General features: G+C 38.8%; 1 protein-coding gene across 11 annotated transcripts in view; it reads left to right on the top strand.

Annotated features, from left to right (window-relative positions):
• The window catches only part of ENOX1 (ecto-NOX disulfide-thiol exchanger 1), a 572,287-nt gene that overhangs the window by 260,990 nt on the left and 292,412 nt on the right, over positions 1-18,885 (top strand). For 10 of the 11 annotated variants that reach the window (XM_053899210.1, XM_019447475.2, XM_019447469.2 and 7 more), the window contains exon 5: positions 16,280-16,423. The exons of the other annotated variant lie outside the window; for it this stretch is intronic. The gene's annotated coding sequence lies outside the window, so the exon portion shown is untranslated. The remainder of the gene's footprint in view (positions 1-16,279; positions 16,424-18,885) is intronic. 11 annotated transcript variants of the gene reach the window in all.

Genomic DNA, 18,885 nt, shown 5'->3' with positions numbered 1-18,885 from the left:
GTATCATGTTTAAATGGTGGAGGTATTGTGTCCTAGAAATGAAAGCTGGGGATGCGGCTCACAGATGCTGATTCTGACGGGCAGGTTGTCACCTTGCTTACTGGAAATCTCAGAGGGGATAAATGACAGTCTCCAGATAGTCCAGGATGGCTCCAATTTAAGCCGTCTTCTATTGTTGTATTAGTGACCTGATAAGACCAATGTGCCCCTTTCTGTAATATGTGTTAGGGACCATCGTGGAGAGTCATGAAGGATAGGCATTTACTCACTTCGTCTATTTCTCACATATTTTAACCACAGTTTTTAATTTCCTTAACACTTACTATACCCAAAGCAGGCTATTTTGTCACGTGCTCTAAAATTACTTCTGTGATATTGTCTGCCACAGGGTAGAATTTGTAGCAGACATTCCTATTGGAGGCTTAAAAATGTTGTCTTTTAATTTCTGAAATACCAAGAGCTTATTTACAGCTGAGGTCTGCACTATGAAGCATAGTCTAGTTGGGTGATTTCCAAATAAATATTTCACATTTATTTTCATCAATAAAATACACGTATCTGCTTCTAAAAATTGAAAAATAGAGTAGGCTTATAATGGAAAACTATAGTTCTGGATTCCACCCCCAGAGTCATTGCCCAGAGAAAAGCTTGTAATTCTTTTAACTGTTTCTGTGTTTATATTTTTGTCTAGAGCCTTTAAAGCTCTAGATATGTAATATTGGCTAAATTGAGTGCAAGTGTGTGTGATGTTGCTTTGCGTGTAACAACCATTTCCCAATTTATCAAATTTAGGTATTATCTGCTAAATACCGTGATTTATAAGAAATATATATTTCATCATTCAGATGACCAGAATATGTTTCTCATATGTGTTTGATCTTTGCCCACAGTTCCTGCCTTACCGCTCCCACAACTCCTGGCATTTCCTGAGCGATAAGATCGATAGGAATGTCTTTTGTTATAATATTTGGTCTTATCCTGAGTTTTTGAAGTCTGCTTCAGAGCCGTAAGGGCGAAATGGGGGTCTTGTTATTCTTAATAAGCTCCTTTCTACCACAACTGGGTTTATGTTGATGCGGTGAATTTTGGGAGCACCTAGGGATGGGGGCTGGTCGCCAGGGGACCCAACCATGAATAGAAGGTTGGAACTCTCAGTTGCACCCCCTGATTTCCTGGAGGAGAGAGGGTCTGGAGGTTGAATCTATTGCCAATAGCTAATGATTTAATCACTCAGGCCTATGTAATGAAGCCTCCATAAAAATCCAAAGGGCAGGGTTCCAAAGGCTTCCATGTTGGTGAATACATGGAGATTAGGGAGAGTGGCACAACTTAGAGAGCATGGAAGCTCCCTGCCCTTTCCCCATACCTTGCCTTCTCACCTCTTCCATCTGGCTATTCCTGAGTCATATCCTTTTATGATGAGCTGATAGTCTAGTAAGTAAAATGTTTCACCGAGTTCTGTGAGCAGTTCTAGTAAACTAATCAAAGAGGAGGGCTTGGAAACCTCTGAGTTTTAGCCAGTTGGTCAGAAATACAGGTGACGGGGCACGTGGGTGGCTCAGTCAGTTAAGCATCCAACTTCAGCTCAGGTCATGATCTCACGGTTCATGGGTTTGAGCCCCATGTCGGGCTCTGTGCTGACAGCTCAGAGCCTGCAGCCTGTTTCAGATTCTGTCTCTGGCTCGCTCTCTGTCCCTCCCCCACTTGTGCTCTGTCTCTCTGTCTCTAAAATAAATAAATGTTAAAAAGAATTTTTAAAAAAAGGAAATACAGGTGACAGTCAGGACTTGTGACTGGCATCTGAAGTCCAAGGAAGCAGTCATCATGAGAACCTCTAGTCTGTAGCTGAAGGGTCAGAAGCATAGATAACAACCCAAGCTTGCAACTGTTACTCTGAACTGGTCAGAGTGGGGAGGCAGTATTGTAGGGCAGAACCCTTAATAGAATCTGGTGCTATCTCCAGGTAGATAGTGTCACAATTTGGTTCAATTACTAGACATGTTGCTGGTGTCTGAGAATTGTTCGTTGATGTGGGGGGATCCACCCTCCCCCACTTTGGAAATTGAGTCTTAGGACACAAAAAGATCTGTTGACTTACTATGATGATAGATAAAGATCTAGCTTATTTGTACCACTACCTCCCTATTGTCCTGATTCTCAAAATACTCCAATTCTTAATTCTCTCGTTACCTATGTACTTTACAATAATATACTTATTTCTATATTTCTATCTTTTTAACTATAGAGAGTATCTAATGATTTCTTACATTATAAGATGAGAATATTACCCTTTCTCAACTTCTTTTCCCTTTAATATCTTCCAGTCTCTCTCATTTGTGTGGTTAGTTCTACATTATTAAAGTTGGTATCATTTGTATTATTTTCTGTAATCCCAAATAGGCTCTAATGCTCAGTGTGGATCCCAATGTGGGGCTGAATCCCACAACCCTGGGATCATGACCTGAGCCAAAATCAAGAGTTGGACCCTCAACCAACTGAGCCACCCAGGTGTCCCATCATTTATCTTCTATTTTTAACCATGTTAAGACTTTAGTGTTTTGTGTGCAGGTTGATTATAAAACTTGAAAATGAATACAAAATTATTATGAATATATAAGTATCACTCAACTGCTCATCTAAGTAGTATGCTATGATTACATTGCCTTATCTGGTATAGCTTTTTGTTTTTGTACAGTTTCTAGTTGCTCTTGTTTTTCTTTGCATTTTATGCCATTATGTTACCATTAAGTACTTTCAGCCTCTCAGAAGGTAGAATGAAATCTTTGAAATTCCCCCTTTATCCGAATACCTCCCTCTGTCCCATGGTGGAGCACTTGCTACCTAGGCATCTTGTTGGACACTGATCTTTCCTGGATGCATGTCTTCCTCTTTCTTACTTTAATCCTATGTGCTGCTAAAGCCTTCTTAGGATGCTTCCTGAAAAGAGAATGTAGGAGGTAAATATTCTGAATTTCTGCATGTGTGAAAATGACTTATTAATGTTTTGGCTAGATCAAGAATTAGAGGTTAAACATAATTTTCCTTAGGAACTGGGAGACATTGCTCTATTTTTTAGCATCCAGTATTGCTGATAAGAAATCTGATTCTTGTCCTTTGAAAGTTACTTTTCCTGTTCCCATTTTTAGACACTTATTTTAGGATCTGTAACTAATAAATAGCTGGTTATGATTCTTTCCTTGATATCCCTTCTTGAAGGGCTTTTTCATTCTGAAAAGTTGTGACCTTTAGTTGTGGGAATTTCTTTTAAATTATTTCTTTGATTATTTTCTCTCTTCTGTTTTTCTTTGGAATTCTCTTTGGAATTCATAGTAGTCGGGCATTCTAGTTAGATTTTATACATCTTTTCTGTTTTCTTTTCTATTTTCCATTTCTGGTATTTAAAACATTTTTGAGAGTCTTATTCAAATTGATTTTCTTACCTGATATTGACTTCTAAATTTTTTGAATTTAATTTTCTAGTACTCTTCCTTAGTTTTTGTTCCTTTTTTGAAGAATCTTATTCTTGTTTGTTTTTAATGTTTTTATTGCTTATTTATTTTTGAGAGAGAGAGAGAGAGAGCGCACATGTGTGTGGGTGTGGAGGGGCAGAGAGTGGGAGACAAAGGATCCAAAGTGGGCTCTGCACAGACAGCAGAGAGCCCAATGTGGAGCTTGAATTCATGAACCCTGAGACCATACTTGAGCCAAAAGCCAGGTGCTTAACCAACTGAGCCTCCCAGGCATCCCTCTTGATCTTATTTTTTAGAGATTTTAAAGTTCTCTTCTGTTCCCCAAATTATTCAGGTTTCCTCAAAGGACATTTTGTCTGTCTGTTCATTTGTTATAGATATTTTCTTTTATCTTTCCAATTTTTTTCAAATGTCTGTCAATAGTTTTTATCTAGTTATATTTAAGAATGAAAATTTTAAAAAAAGAATAAAAATCCTACTGGAAACTCTTCCTCTGTTGTGAGATATTATAGTCTAGAACCCTATTTTTTAGGGAGTTTGTTGGAAATCTGATTGTTTCTCTGCAGTATTCTCCAACTTTCTGGATTCTTTGGATCATCCTCTCTTCCCACATGTATCTGGATTACAGCTTTATTAGTCCTCTGTTCAATTCCATCATCTAGAATTTTTCCGAATTTTTTCACCCATTCCTATTTTCTTTGGTTTTATAGATGTATGGATCTGGCTTCTTGACTTGAATATTAATAGGAACCTAGAAAGGCACGGGATAAATTATGTGATCAGTTTGCCATCTTGACCTGGAAACATATAGAACCAGTATAAATTTCATATATTTTTAAAGTTGTAAAGTTAAAATGTAAAATAATGTGGTACTACTTCACCAAAAGATAGCTATAAATTTCTTTTATGTATTTGTTTCCTAAGAGAATCTGTATTATCTCACTGACTTTTGGAGGAAGAGTGGTTTTCGATATTTACGTTTATTATTTACTTCCCTAATGGTGTCCTGTGTCTTCTTGGATGTAATTGGTATAGCTTTTATTAATGTTGTTACTAATAAGTTGCTCTTATTTAGTCCATTTCTTAAAAATGTTGTGTAGTTTTAAATCCAATCTAGACTGTATTTCACAAAAGGGAGCATAAATTCAATTATTAATATAAATACAAGGACCGCAGACTTCCAGTGAATCCAAACATAAATGTGTGGTCTGATACAATAGATGCTTTTAAAAGTTTAAAAAGAAAACAACCTTTTCATTTTTAAACAATTTTAATTTTTTACCGAAGAATTAGATAATACAGAGGGGCATGTGGGTGGCTCAGTCAGCTAAGCATCTGACTTCAGCTCAGGTCATGATCTCATGGCTCATGTATTGGAGCCCCATGTAGGGATCTATGCTGACAGCTCAGAACCTGGAACCCGTTTCAGATTCTGTCTCTCTCTCTCTCTCTGCCCCTCCCTCACTCGCACTCTGTCTCTCTCTGTCAAAAATAAATAAAAATTAAAAATTTAAAAAAAAAAAAGAAGAAAGATAATACAGAGAGTTTCTGTATACTCTTTACCCAGATCCCCCTAATGGTACTTGTGCTGTGATTATGTAACCTTGCTACACTTATCAAAACTAATGAACTAACCTTGGTCCGGTGCAATTAATTATAATCCATACTTTATTTAGACTTCACTAGTTTTTCATTTCTTCCTTTTCTGTTCCAGAATCCCATCTAGAATACCACAGGGATTACGTCCCCTTAGTTTCCAACAATCTGTGATAGTTTCACAGTTTTTCCCAGTTTTTCTTTTCTTTTTTTTTTTTAACGTTTATTTATTTTTGAGACAGAGAGAGACAGAGCATGAATGGGGGAGGGTCAGAGAGACAGGCAGACACAGAATCTGAAATAGGCTCCAGGCTCTGAGTGGTCAGCACAGAGCCTGACGCGGGGCTCGAACTCATGGACCGTGAGATCATGACCTGAGCCGAAGTCGGACGCTCAACCGACTGAGCCACCCAGGCGCCCCTTTTTCCCAGTTTTTCAAGACCTTGACAGTTTTGAAGGGTATTAGGTATTTTGTAGAATTTTCCTCAGTTTGTTTTTTCCTGAGGTTTTGTCACGATTGAACTAGGGTTTTGGATCCTAGGGAACAATACCACAGAGGTGAAGTGCCCTTCTCATTATTTCAACGGTACATGATATCTTCATGACTTTTACTGGTGATATGAACCTTGATCACTTGATCTGTCTGCCAGATTCCTTCACAGTTACTATTTTCTTTTTCAATATTATATTTATTTAGAGCAGGTCACTAATGCTAGCACACAGTCAAGGGGAGAGAAATTGAGTTCCATCTCCTGAATAGAAAGAAGAGTATCAAAGACTTTTGGACATACGTTAAAATGACTAGAGTGATTTTAATATTTTAGGGGTCTTCTTAGAGGCTATATAACTATCATGTTCTTGTTTAAGTTTTTGCCCACTAAAATTTTAGTATTCATCCTTAAATCTGGCCTATAACAAATACTACTGGGTGTTGCAATTATTTTCTGTTTTGACTCCTTCTACATTTTTGTCTGAAATTCTGCGAGAAGACTTGTCTCTTTTCTCCCATTTATTTATTTATTCAATTATTTTTATATCATTATGGACTCACAGGTATTTATTTTATTTTTAAGTTACATAATCCAATGTTATTATTATTTTATTTTGTTTCTCAAATCGGTTCGGTTTTGGCCATTGGAAACTCTTTCAGGTTGGCTACTTTGCCTTTTGACATGCCCCCAAATAGTTTTCATTATTATCATTATTTTTAACACTTCCATGCTTCCTGGAATTATGAGATGCTCCAAGCTTTTCCACAGTAGATGTTTAGAGTAACCCACAGAGTGGGCAAATCAGTACTCTCAAAATATTTATTTAATGTTAAGCAAGCATGCTTGATGCTATGGAGGACAATGAAGTTAAAGATATAATTTCTGTCTTCAAGGAGTCTATTTGCAGAGATTTAATAATGAAAGATAATGAAAAACTAAGGCAGTATAAGGTTAAAACAGTAAGGGCTTAGAGAAGCTCACAGAAAAGGAAAATACAACATTTAGCTAAATAAGTCAGGAGAGATGCATTTGGTTTAGTAAAGTGGAAAGAAAAAGACCTGAGTCCAGGAATTGTTATTATATGATGTGAGAAGCAGTAAGAGACAAAGAAAATCATCTTAGATGAAATGGACAAATTTCTTGTTTAGTGAGATAAAATCTACTAACATTGATATAAGAAGAAATAGAAAACAGCAATAGCTCTGTATTTGTTAAATAAATTGAATTAATAATTAAAAGCCTTCACACAAAGAAAAATTTAGATCCAGATGGTTTCACTAGTGAATTCCTTCAGGCATTTAAAGAAGAAATAATACAAATCTGAAGCAAGTAGACAAAATAGAGTTAGAGACTACACTTTCCAAGTCATTTTCTGAGGTCTGTGTAACTTGAATACTAAATCCTGAGAAGAAACACTATAAGAGAAAATTAGACATTGACATCCCTATGACTATAGACACAAAAATATTTTTTATTTATTTTTATTTCTATGTTATTTTTAAGTTTTTTTAAATGTTTTTATTTATTTTTGAGACAGAGAGAGACAGAGCATGAGCAGGGGAGGAGCAGAGAGAGAGGGAGACACAGAATCCGAAGCAGGCTCCAGGCTCTGAGCTGTCAGCACAGAGCCTGATGCGTGGCTCGAACTCATGGACTGTGAGATCATGACCTGAGCTGAAGTCGGACACTCAATCAACAGAGCCACCCAGGCGCCCCTAGACACAAAAATATTTAATTCACGATTAGAAATAGAATGCAGTGATCTATTTAAAAATGATATATCATGACCAAATTGAATTTATTCCAAGTATGCAAGTATGCGTTTAACATTAAAAAATCAGTCCACTGGGGCACCTGGGTGGCTCAATAAGTTAAGCAGCCAACTCTCGATTTAGCTCAGGTCATGATCTCACGGTTCTTGGGATCGAGCCGTGCATGAGCCATGCTTGGGATTCTCTGTCTCTCTCATTCTCTTTCTCAAAATAAATAAGTAAACTTTAAAAAAAATTTTTTTAAATCAGTATTAAAAAAAAATACATACAGTTTAAAAATCATATGATTATATCGATCGACCCAGAAATAGTATTTGACAAAATTCAGCACCTAATCATGATAAAAAGTGTCAGCAAAACTATGAATACAGGGATCTTCCTTAATCTGATAAAGGACATCTATGAAACATCTACAACCAACAATGTTGAAACAATTAATGCTTTCCTCCTAAGTCAGGAAGAAGGCATGGGTGTCTGCTCTCATTAATTCATTTTAATATTGTCCTGGAGATCCTACCCAATGCAATAGGGTTAACCAGTAAAAGACATTTTTAAAGCTTACAGATTGAAAGGAAGAAGTAATTAAACTGTCTCTATTTACAAATGGCATGATTGTGTATCTATAAAATCCTAAGGAACCTAAAAAGACTATTGGAACTTAGCAAAAATTGATTTAATTTAGTAAGGTCTCAGAATACAAGTTCAATATAAAATACCAATTCTATTTCTATACACCAAGAAACAATTGGAAAATGGAGTTTAAAACAATACTGATTATAATAGTATCGAACCGTGAAGTAGTAATATATTTAAATAACTAGTATAAGACCTGTACGCTAAAAATTATAAAACATTTCTGATAAAAAATTCAAGAAGATTTAAATAAGTGGAGAGATATATCATGTTTCAGAATGGAAGACTCAGAATTGTTAAAATGTTGGGTTTTCCTAAAATTATGTACAGATATAACATAGTCCCAAAAGATTTTATTGTTGCTTTTTTTTGGTATAAATTGACAATTTCTAAAATTTATATGGAAATACAGGGACTTAAAAGTATGAAAACATTTTTCCTTTCTTTTTTTTTTTTTTTTTTTTACTGAGTCAAACATTTTTGAAAGATAGAATGGCAGTGTTGGGGGACCCGCACTCCCTGATTTCAAGACTTCTATAAAAGACTTCTTAAAGTAATTAAGAAAATATGGTATTAGATAAGGATAGACAAGTGATCAATGGAACAGAATCAACTGTCAGGAAATAAGCAATTATATAGTTAATTGATTTTCAACAAAGGCACCAAAGCAATTTAGCAGGATAAAGGAAAGGCTTATCAACAAATGATGTTGGAGCAGTTTATTAACTGTATTGAAACAAAATGAAACTTAATGCCTACCTCACACAAAAATTAATTCAGGGTATATCATAGGCTTTTACACACAAGCAAAAACTGTAAAGCTTCTAGAAAAAAAATGTAGAACTGTGCTTTAGAAATATGGCAACTCTATCTTAGGGTACCAAAAGCACTACCACCATAGAAAAATAAATGACAAAGTGGACCTCACCAAAACAAAAAACTCCTTCTTATGAACAGACATTGTTAATAGAGAAGCCACAGACTGGAAAAACAATTTGTAATACATACGTATGACACAGGAATTGAGTCCAGAATATATGAAGAAACTTTACAAGTTAATTTAAAAAGACAAAGAACACCCTTCCCCTAAAGGACAAACTACTTGAACAAAACCTTCACAAAAGTTATTAAAATGGACAAAAAACATTTGAAGATGTAATAATGACATTATTAGCCCTAAGGGAAATGGAAACTCAAGTACCAGTTCTTGCCCACTAGAATAGATAAAAATAAAAGCACTTGTGACCAGATGCCAGTGAGGGCGTGGGAATGTAGAGACTCTCATACAGTGCTGGTCGAAGGGTAAAATAGGAACAGCTATTTTTGGAAAACTGGTGGTTCCTTTCAAACTGAAACATGTACCTGCTCTATGCCCCAGAACTCATGCCTATTTACATAATAAAAACAGAGGATATATCCACAAAAAGTCTTATATAAGAATGTTCATAATAGGAGCGCCTGGGTGGCTCAGTTGGTTAAGCATCAGACTCTTCATTCCAGCTCAGGTCATGATCTCACGGTTCCTCCGATCGAGTCCCACATCAGGCTCTGCGCTGACAGCTCGGAGCCTTCTTGGGATTCTCTCTCCCTCTCTCTCTTCTCCTCCCCAGCTTTCTCTCTCTCTCGAAAGAAATGAATAAACTTAAAAAAAAAAAAAAAAAAGGACTGTTCATAATAGCTTTGTGTATGATGGCCAATGCTGGATTAACCTCAATGTCCATCAACAGGAGAATGGATAACAAATTATGGTGTTTTTATACAAGGGAATACCACACATTTATACAGTGGAGTAATTCTTATGAATTAACCAATAAATTTCACAACAAGAATAAACAATAATGATTATGTTGAGCAAAAGAAACCAGACAAAAAAGAGTATATGCTCTATGATTCTATGTATATATACTTCGCATATAGGCAGAACTATCTATAGTGACACAAATCAGAACTCCCCTTCTGGGAGGACTTAACTGGAGAAGAATTTCCAAGGGTGATGGAAATGCTCTTTATCTTAACTGGTATGCAGGTTCCCTGGGAGTATATCTTTGACACAGCTCATTGAAGTATATACACTGAAGATCTGTGCATTTTACTATATGTAAATTATATCCCAGCTGGAAAAAAAATAAAGACCTAGTCTTTGAAATTCTGAACTAATCTTTGGGGAAAGATTTATCAAACCTTGGGTTTTCAGTATGCATAAACATAGGAGGGAATGTGACATTTCTCAAACTCAGCATACCTCAAAGCCGAGTTCATTATTGCTTTCCACTCCCTAGGCAGGCAGACACTTGCCTGTTCCCCTCTGGAAAAACACTACATTTTGTCAGTGTTCTTACACTTGTCCCCAGGCCCTGGCTCAAAATATTCTTATAATTCTTATAATATTCTTGTAAGAATATATTCTTATATTCACTACTTCTTTTATCTTAGTATGAATAGAAGAAATTCCATCAATTAGATGGAATTCCATTTCCTGCCTTTTTCTTCTGTCTAGCCCTTCCTCAGTATTTTCACTGCTAGCTCTAATTCACTCTCTTAGCAGTAGCCTTGCCCCTTTTTCCTCTTATTCTGAACACTGATGCCGCATTCATCTTCAGAAACACACTCCGAGACAAAATCCATCTGATACAAAACGCTGCCATTAGCTCTAAGCCACGCTACAAAATTTCACATTTGCGCCTCTGGAGGTCACACCCTGGTCTTCTCCAACTCCAGAAAGCCTCCACTCCAGTCTCCAAACATGTCACAGTTTTCATGTCTACTTCTTTGCTCACCTTTGAAGGGATATACATGTCATCTTACAATTCTTATATTTATTTGTACCTTTTTTGAAGGCGCCTGTGACTACAGACAATAAATTAGGGAATTGCTGCCTTCGTTTTGTTTTTGTTTTTGTTTTGGCAGTGGGTGGTTACATGAAGACACTGCTGCTGAAGCTTTATCACTTACTCATTAGTTTATTTAACAAATACGTATTGAATACCTGCCATATACCAGGCTTAGTACTGGGAGCTATAAGGCTCTGATTATAGGGGAATTTAAAAAGTAATTATAACTCAGTCTGATAAGTACTAGAGTGGGGAGGCATCTCATATTAGTTATGTATCATTGTTTGACAGATTATCCTGGAACTTAGCAGGTTCCCCAGAAGAGCAGAATCAAGAGTGTGTATATCATGTAGATGCATGCTTGTATACGTATATACACATACCTATGCACATATACATCTATAGGTCTATTTATCGAGAGAGAGAGCGATGTATTATAAGGAGTTAGCTCATGCTATTATGGAGGCTGGCAGGTCCAAAATCTTCAGAGCATGCCAGCAGGCTGGAGATCCAGAGAAGAGTTATGTTTCAGCTCAAGTCCAAAGGCAGTCCGCAAGCGGAACTCCCTCTTCATTGTAATACTTCAGTCTGTTTTCTTTTAAGGTCTTCAGCTGGTTGGAGAGTAACCTTCATATTATGGAGGGTAATCTGCTTTAGTCAATGTCTGATTTAAATGTTAATTTTATCTAAAAAATACCTTCGCGGGGCGCCTGGGTGGCTCAGTCCGTTGAGCGTCCGACTTCGGCTCAGGTCACGATCTCGCGGTCCGTGAGTTCGAGCCCCGCGTCGGGCTCTGGGCTGATGGCTCGGAGCCTGGAGCCTGTTTCCGATTCTGTGTCTCCCTCTCTCTCTGCCCCTCCCCTGCTCATGCTTTGTCTCTCTCTGTCTCAAAAATAAATAAATGTTAAAAAAAGTTTTTTTTTTTAAATAAAAAAAATAAAAAATACCTTCGCAGCAACATCCAGATTGATGTTTGGACCGAACATCTGAATACCGCGGCCTGCCCAAGTTGACACATAATGGTAACCATCACAATTAGGAATCGGGGCATGGCTTAGGGGAATCTTCCAGCTCACAGTTTCTCACAATCTTCAGTCAAGGTGTTGGGCCACCCAACAGTCATCCCACGTGGGGCAGGATCTACGGACACCCTCCTCAACTGGGGGAGGATCCATTCCCAAGCTCACTCAGTGGCTGGCAGGTTTCAGTTCCTCCCATGTTGGACCGAGGGCCTCAGCAGTTCTTTGCTCGTCATCAGCTGGAAACTTCCCTCGGTTCCTTACCAAATGGGTCACTCCACTGGGCAGTTCACAACGAAGCAGCTGCTGTCATCAGAGTCAGAGCACGAGAGAGATGTCACTTTCCGTCACCTTTGCCATATTCTGTTCACTAAAAGTCACTAAATCCAGCCCACACTCAAGGTGGGGAGGACAAGGAGGTTACACAAGGGTGTGATACTAGTAGAGAGTCAAGCAAGAGAATCAACGGGAGATCTTTCTAGTTTAAAATATTTTAAGTCTATAATGAGAAGCCAGGAGAGGGATAAAATATTGTTGTGGCCTCGGAAGAGTCACTGAAGGGGAGGCCTCTAGTGTGCTGTGAAAGATGGGTTCGTACGCAGAAGAGGAGACGGCAGAGGAGGGTAATCTGCCTGTTAACTCTCTTGGAAGGGGATATAAGGAGGATGTCAGAAATTATAAGAAGGGCATACGAATAAGTATGGTTCTTAAGTGATGTACATCTGATCTGAATCACCTGTGGAGCATTTTTTTAAAATGCCTATGGTGATACCGTTCACGTGCTGATTCCAGTTCGGTAGACTTGGACGATTGGGACGTACCCCTAGGTGAGATTCACTGTAATATAATAAACAAACCATTTCTATTTGACCCCAGGGTTTAGGTCAGAAACAGCGTGTTTTAAAGTTAGAGAGGATGGTGGGAACATCTCTTCTTAACGAGGAGCTTAGATCTGATGCTTGAGAAAATAGGAAACCATTGTAGGTTCTTCAGTAGTGGATATACATAATTAGAATTGGGTTTTATTTCACTTATGTAGTCATTCATTTGTTTTTTTTTCTCCAGATATTTGTTTATCACCACCATAGACCAGTCAGAGAGGATGACTCCTCTTTTGACTATTCTCAGGATGAGCTACAAGAAGGAAAACCAGCTAGAAGCTTATGGTAGTGCGTGAAGTATAACATCGCGTGTTGGATGAATGGGAAGATAAGTTGGTGGGATTTCCTAATTCAGTGGAAGGGATAAAGAAGGGTGAAAAGGGAAGGATGCTACCAGGTGTTTTGCAGATTCACTCTCCTCACGCAGACCTTCCAGGGCCAGGAAGCAGGGAGGATGGGGAAGAATTCAAGCCTTACGTGCTTTCAGTTCTTCTGTTTAGTACGATATCATATGGGTCCGGCAAGGACAAAGTAGCATGGCTCAGAAAGTCCCCTAAAAAGGGACTTCAGAGGGACTGCATTTTAAATCCATAAATGATGCGATTCTTGCTAAGCTTCTTTTGAATTGAATAAAGTCCGGAATATGAAGGAAATGGGAACGTTCATTAACAGGATAAGACAACATCTCGAAATGAATGATGCAAAATCAAATAGAGTCTTTGTTTTCACTGCTTCTAGAAAATCAAAAGTCACGATCCGTCTGTGGCTCTGTGCTTATAACAATACAGTCCATCTTTTCATTATACTTTCCAGAATAAAAGGGTGTGTAGTTCCTCTGCACAGCGACAGGCATGTTTTCCTGAACAATGCCCTGTAAAGGTCACATTGGAGATTTGAGTCACAAGCCCTATGATTTAAATTTGAAGCTAAGTTTAAAAATGGTATGTCTAGAGCTTGCCAAGTTCCATTAAAAGCCATAGTGTCATTTTGGATTACAGTTGAACAAAACAGGGTTCAGGGAGATATTATATCTTTGTTCGTAGCGATACATATATTTTCTTCTTTGTATCATTCCCTGGCTGTGTTGTTATGGTAGAGTAGATATCTACTTTCACACCAAATCCTGGGAAATAATGTCTAATTTCATGGGCCTATTTTTTTCCCTAAAGTAGCTCATTTTCTAGCTTTTCAATTATCTTCAGAGGATTTCTATAAAAGCCTAATCATTCGTGCGTGTTTAGTTACGGTCGATCTTGAATGCTACCTTTCCCACTGCAGCCTTGCTGATTCCCTTCATCCCCTACAGAGAGGATCCCCAACTTCTAAAGCTCTGGAGCACTTTTTGCCTCACTGACACCATTCCGGTCTGTTATCTGGCAGTACAGTCGTATTACTTCTTCCTAACATTCGATGGGTTCTTAACTCTGTGCCGGTCATTTTGCCTAACGCTTTATATAGGTTATCGTATAACCTGTGTTCATGCTCACAACAGCCTGCGCGGGAAGTGCATCATTTCTGCATTTTGCAGATGAGAAAGCTGAGGGTAAAGGGTTAAATACCTCGCCCCAGGTCGCACAGCTAGTAAGTAATGAAACAGGAACAACCTTAGGTAGTCTGGTCCAGACCCCGTTCTTTCAAACACTTATTCGTATGCCCTTCTTATAATTTCTGACATCCTACTTACATCCCCTTCCAGGAAAGTTAACAGGCTTGAGAAGAGGACTGTCTTGCTCATTTCCATATTCTTGGAGTTTTCTGACTTATTGATCACCTCATAAATAAATGGAACAATCAATAGTGGCTGAGTGAATACTTGAAAATTGCCCCTGGGATTTTATGGGAAACAGGTTCTGCAGCTTTAGGCAGAGAACCTGAAACTTTGCTTCTGAGCGATGTGAAGAAAACAGAACGCTAGTATATGAGGTCTTAAGAAGAGTTTCTATTTATTTTCATTCCTGTCATTTCGGTTAGATCCCGTGGTCCAAATACTTTCCCCCCCTGCTCTTTGTCAAGCCCTTCTTCCTTCTTTTATGCAAAGATAAACTGGCTCTGTTTGGCTCTGTTCTTTTTTCTCCCCCCCCCCCCCCCGATGTAACAATCCCAGGCTCCAGTCCTACAGAACTCTGAAAATGCTATCAATCATCTTTTCCCTATTTCTTTATCCATGACTTAAGCTTTTGTTGCCAAAAATAAAAATAAAACAAAAACTTGTTAAAGTTATGTGTGACCTTCTCGCTCCGTCATTCTCAAAGCTTTTCTGAGGAGCTCCCCAAACGCGGTGTGGACATGAGCTAAAAGTCCCAATACTCGGAAGTCAGTGGCATAAAAAGCTGGAACTTCGAGGGAGATTTTGAAGTTGTTATTGGTGGGCAGTGACCCCGAAACACCGTGTAAGAGGGGGTGCTGGGCCAGCCAGTGGGGGGGGGGGGTAGGCTGAGGGGCTGTGTTGGCACTAGAGAGACTGGAAACATGTAGACATTTGACTAAAATTGAGAATGGAAATCTAGATGGTGCCCTGCCCAGCCCTCCCAGTCACCTTCAACCATTAAGATGGATATAGCCATTAGGAGACACAGGAATACCAGTCAGAGATACCACAGAAGGTGTGGCTTCCATTCCCATCCGTAGCAAGAAAACCCAAGATCAAAGATGGGAGAAAGGCTGCCCTGCTTACAACTGGGAGTCTGTATTTCCTGTGACTCCATTATGATGGTACCATACATAAAACTAAAGCAAATTAGGAAAGAAAATGTCCTAAATTTAATGATATTTGGATTAATTTAATAAATTGCTGCATTGTCTGTTCTCTTGTCAATTCTGTTTGTGAAATATTTTTCTAGGGGCAGCTGGGTGGTTCAGTCGGTTGTTCGGCATCCAACTTCGGCTCAGGTCATGAACTCGTGGTTCACGAGTTCAAGCCCCGGGTTGGACTCTGTGCTGACAGCTCAGAGCCCGGAGCCTGCTTTGGATTCTGTGTCTCCCCCTTTCTGCCCCTCCCCTGCTCATGCTCTCTCTCTCTCTCTCAAAAATAAATAAACATTATAAAAATTTTTTAAAATATATTTTCCAAATCCCATAGGCCACAGAGTCAAATGAGGAAAAGAGCGAGCCACGAAGCCTTTGGACTTTTACAGACCTGGGTTCTAAGCCCGGCATCAGGAGTCTGTGCTTTAGTTTTCTCATCCGTAAAATGGAGCCAGTTCTCTCTCAGTTGCAGGCCTGTGGTTCAAATTAAAGAGCCCGTATGTATGCAGGCCCTTGCTGTGCTGGTCGGAATCCCTTAAATACCAGTGTTGCTGCCTCTGTCCTCATACCCCATGTACAGTTCTTCAATCCTAGCCTGCTTAGATAATGAGAAAAATAAGAGTTAGTAAAATACTCCTGGCTTTTAAAAGTTTTCAGATACAGAGCTGAGAGCTTACTTTCCTACCCTGCCATTTACAAATAAGAATTGGGGGACACAAGATTACAGAAATTCCTACCATTATATTAATAATAGCAATTGATGCTAATACAATGATGGCTGGGACTGGCAGTAATAGCACTTGGATACTTCCTAATAGCGTGCTTTTTTCTTTCCTTCCAGAAGCACCTGGCATGTCAAAGCCACACCGTCTTCCATGGGACTCCCTTTGTGAACAGCTTCCATTTAAAAGACTTTTGTGAATGCATTATTTCAACCAAGTCCTCAGAGAACCTATTTGTCTTCTGATCCTCCGGAGGTCTTAAGGTTTGTGTTAATTTTTTTTCTAATTTCTCTTAGTGAAGATATTAATTTTGAGGGATATTTTTAAAGTGGATAATAGTCCTACCCCATTGTAATAAGAACTCTGGAAGTAGAATATGCACAGACTGTAATCCCTTGATTTCACTGGGAGACAGATTAAAGAAATGAAAAGAAATTTGATATGCTACTTCTCATACTTATTATTGTATACTCTGTAGAATGTTACAAGGATATTAGAAATAAAATATCCCCCACTTGGGCTTGAAACAAATTTTATTTTTGGGTTCTATAAATTCTAACGGAATAGATTTAATAAATTTATAGTGGATGTCTATATATTTTGTTAAGTGCTACCAATTAGTTAGAGGCCTTGTGGATAAATTCTATTTTGAAACACTAAAAATCAAAACCTCATCTGTCAATATCAACTAGTATGATCGTTATGACAGCTTTTAAACTATAAAGGCTCAGTGACCAGAGTGTTTTCATGTAGCTCTGCCAAGGGGTATTCACCCTCTGATTTACAATGATAGAACAGGGTTGTTGTTGTCTTTTAGTACGTGTATATTAACAGCTTGAAAAATTGCGAACAATATTGTTGTTTACTCAATAAAAAAAAAGCTTGCCTGCAAAGCAAGCGTTTTATTTTGGAAGTACATGTTTTGCTGTTGAGACAGTGCCAAGTAAAACACTTTTACTTTGAAAGTACTTTCCAACAAAGACCTACCCGAAGGCTGAATTCAATCCATGCATCTTTCATAGGTGGAAAAATAAACAGGGGAGAGGGTAAAGCTTGGTACATTGAGTGGACAAAAACTCAATGAAGAGCAAGGGAGAAGGAACCGAGTACTTTGCCTAGAACGACACGTCTTTTTCCACAGGCATTTATTTCATTTGGTTGGACTTTTATTCTGTCCAAGGTGACAAATGTTTTCTCCCCTAATGGCCCTTTTCTGTGGGTTTTCTTTTTATTTCTTTTATTTCTACTGAGAAACCAAAGTAGATTTCACTGCAGTGCTGGTACATTCCCGTTTTCCCTCTGCACCCTTCTTTGTTGGGCCTCATGACTGACGCACTTTGAAGTGTGAGGCACGCAGGACGTACTGGGGGAGAGGGATGGGAAGTTGTGCCCCCACCTTCAACTTTCCAGTCTGTCAATTTGGTAGCAAATCATAGTGTGTAGAAACCTAATAAGTGTATCCATAGAAACGGAAGTGCTAGAAAGGACTTCAGAAGTTACCTAAACGTTCTCCCCTCATCTGTAAGCAAGACCCCGCTTGAGCTGTCTGAAACTAATGAGAATCTATTTGCCTTCAAACCTAGGAATCCACTTTCCTTTTTAAACCTAATATAGATTTTCCTTCCTTAGAAACCTTGTTGTCGCGAAAGCCAAGGTAATTCCAGATGTCCTAGCATGATGGTGCATTCCTTCTTCCCTGGAGGGAGAGAACTTACTGGTCAGAGCCCCCTGTATCATCACAGATTCGGTTGCCAAGTGATCCTTTTTCTCTTCAGGAGAAATGAACCCACTTTGTTGAACTTCTTCTATGAAATTGTATAATCCGGAAATTTGCGTAGCCTCACAGTTCTTTTCTGAGTGTCTAAAGATCTCTACACTCTGCTTAAGTTTAAGAGTCCAGACTGATTGAAGGAGCATTAAAAATCATCTATCAGTGTTTGTCAGTGGGGCCATTATTGACATTTCGAGGTGGGGGCAGTTCTTGATGATGCCAGATTATCCCATGCGTTCTAGAATGGCTAAACAGCCCTGGTTTCCTGGGGCCAACGACCAGTAGCTCCCTAGGCACCCAGTCACTGTGACAACCAGATTCAGCCCTCCTTCACATGTGCCTGCAGAGAGGACCGGGACTGCCCAGACTCCAAGCTCCTCACCTGGAATTGAAGATGCTGAAACTGGCAGAGTTGAATAAAGGGTGGGGCTGCACCTAGGAACCCAATTTTTAGCACTGGGATCACTCTCTTCCCTCGCCATCATGCTTCTCTTCTGGGCTTACATTTATTTCCCGGCAGTCCAGAAAGACAGTAACAGGCAGTTATGAATTCTCTTTCGGAAGACCAGAATTTCTGGCTTGGTGTTTTAAAGGAAATCACTGGTATTTGATACAGGAACGTGGATATAGGAAAGGTAATATCGGAACTCAGTGCAGGAAAATAGCAAAGAGAGGACAGTTCTGAGGATTTAGGGAAAAGACAGAACCTGGACCCCAGAGTATTAGCAGGGTTGATGTTACAAAGGTATTATTAGCTCAGTCACTGAGAAAGGAGTAAAAGGAGGGAAGACTGAAAACAGGTAAATAACAAAGGAATATTTCTTCACTGCCTTTTCACCATGTGCCCTAGTTTCAACTCCCTACTCTATGTCACGGGCTTCCTCAGAAATTCGAGGATCCATTTTGGGGGAGCTTAAAGGGCCCTTGATTGCAGCGGAACCTCTCTCTCCCTTC

This window comes from Panthera pardus, unplaced genomic scaffold (genome assembly GCF_024362965.1).
Source record: "Panthera pardus isolate Hobbes unplaced genomic scaffold, ASM2436296v1 HiC_scaffold_1, whole genome shotgun sequence".
Lineage (NCBI taxonomy): Eukaryota > Metazoa > Chordata > Mammalia > Carnivora > Felidae > Panthera > Panthera pardus.
The sequence above is the reverse complement of the archived record's forward strand: the minus strand, read 5'-3'. Positions and strand labels throughout refer to the sequence as shown.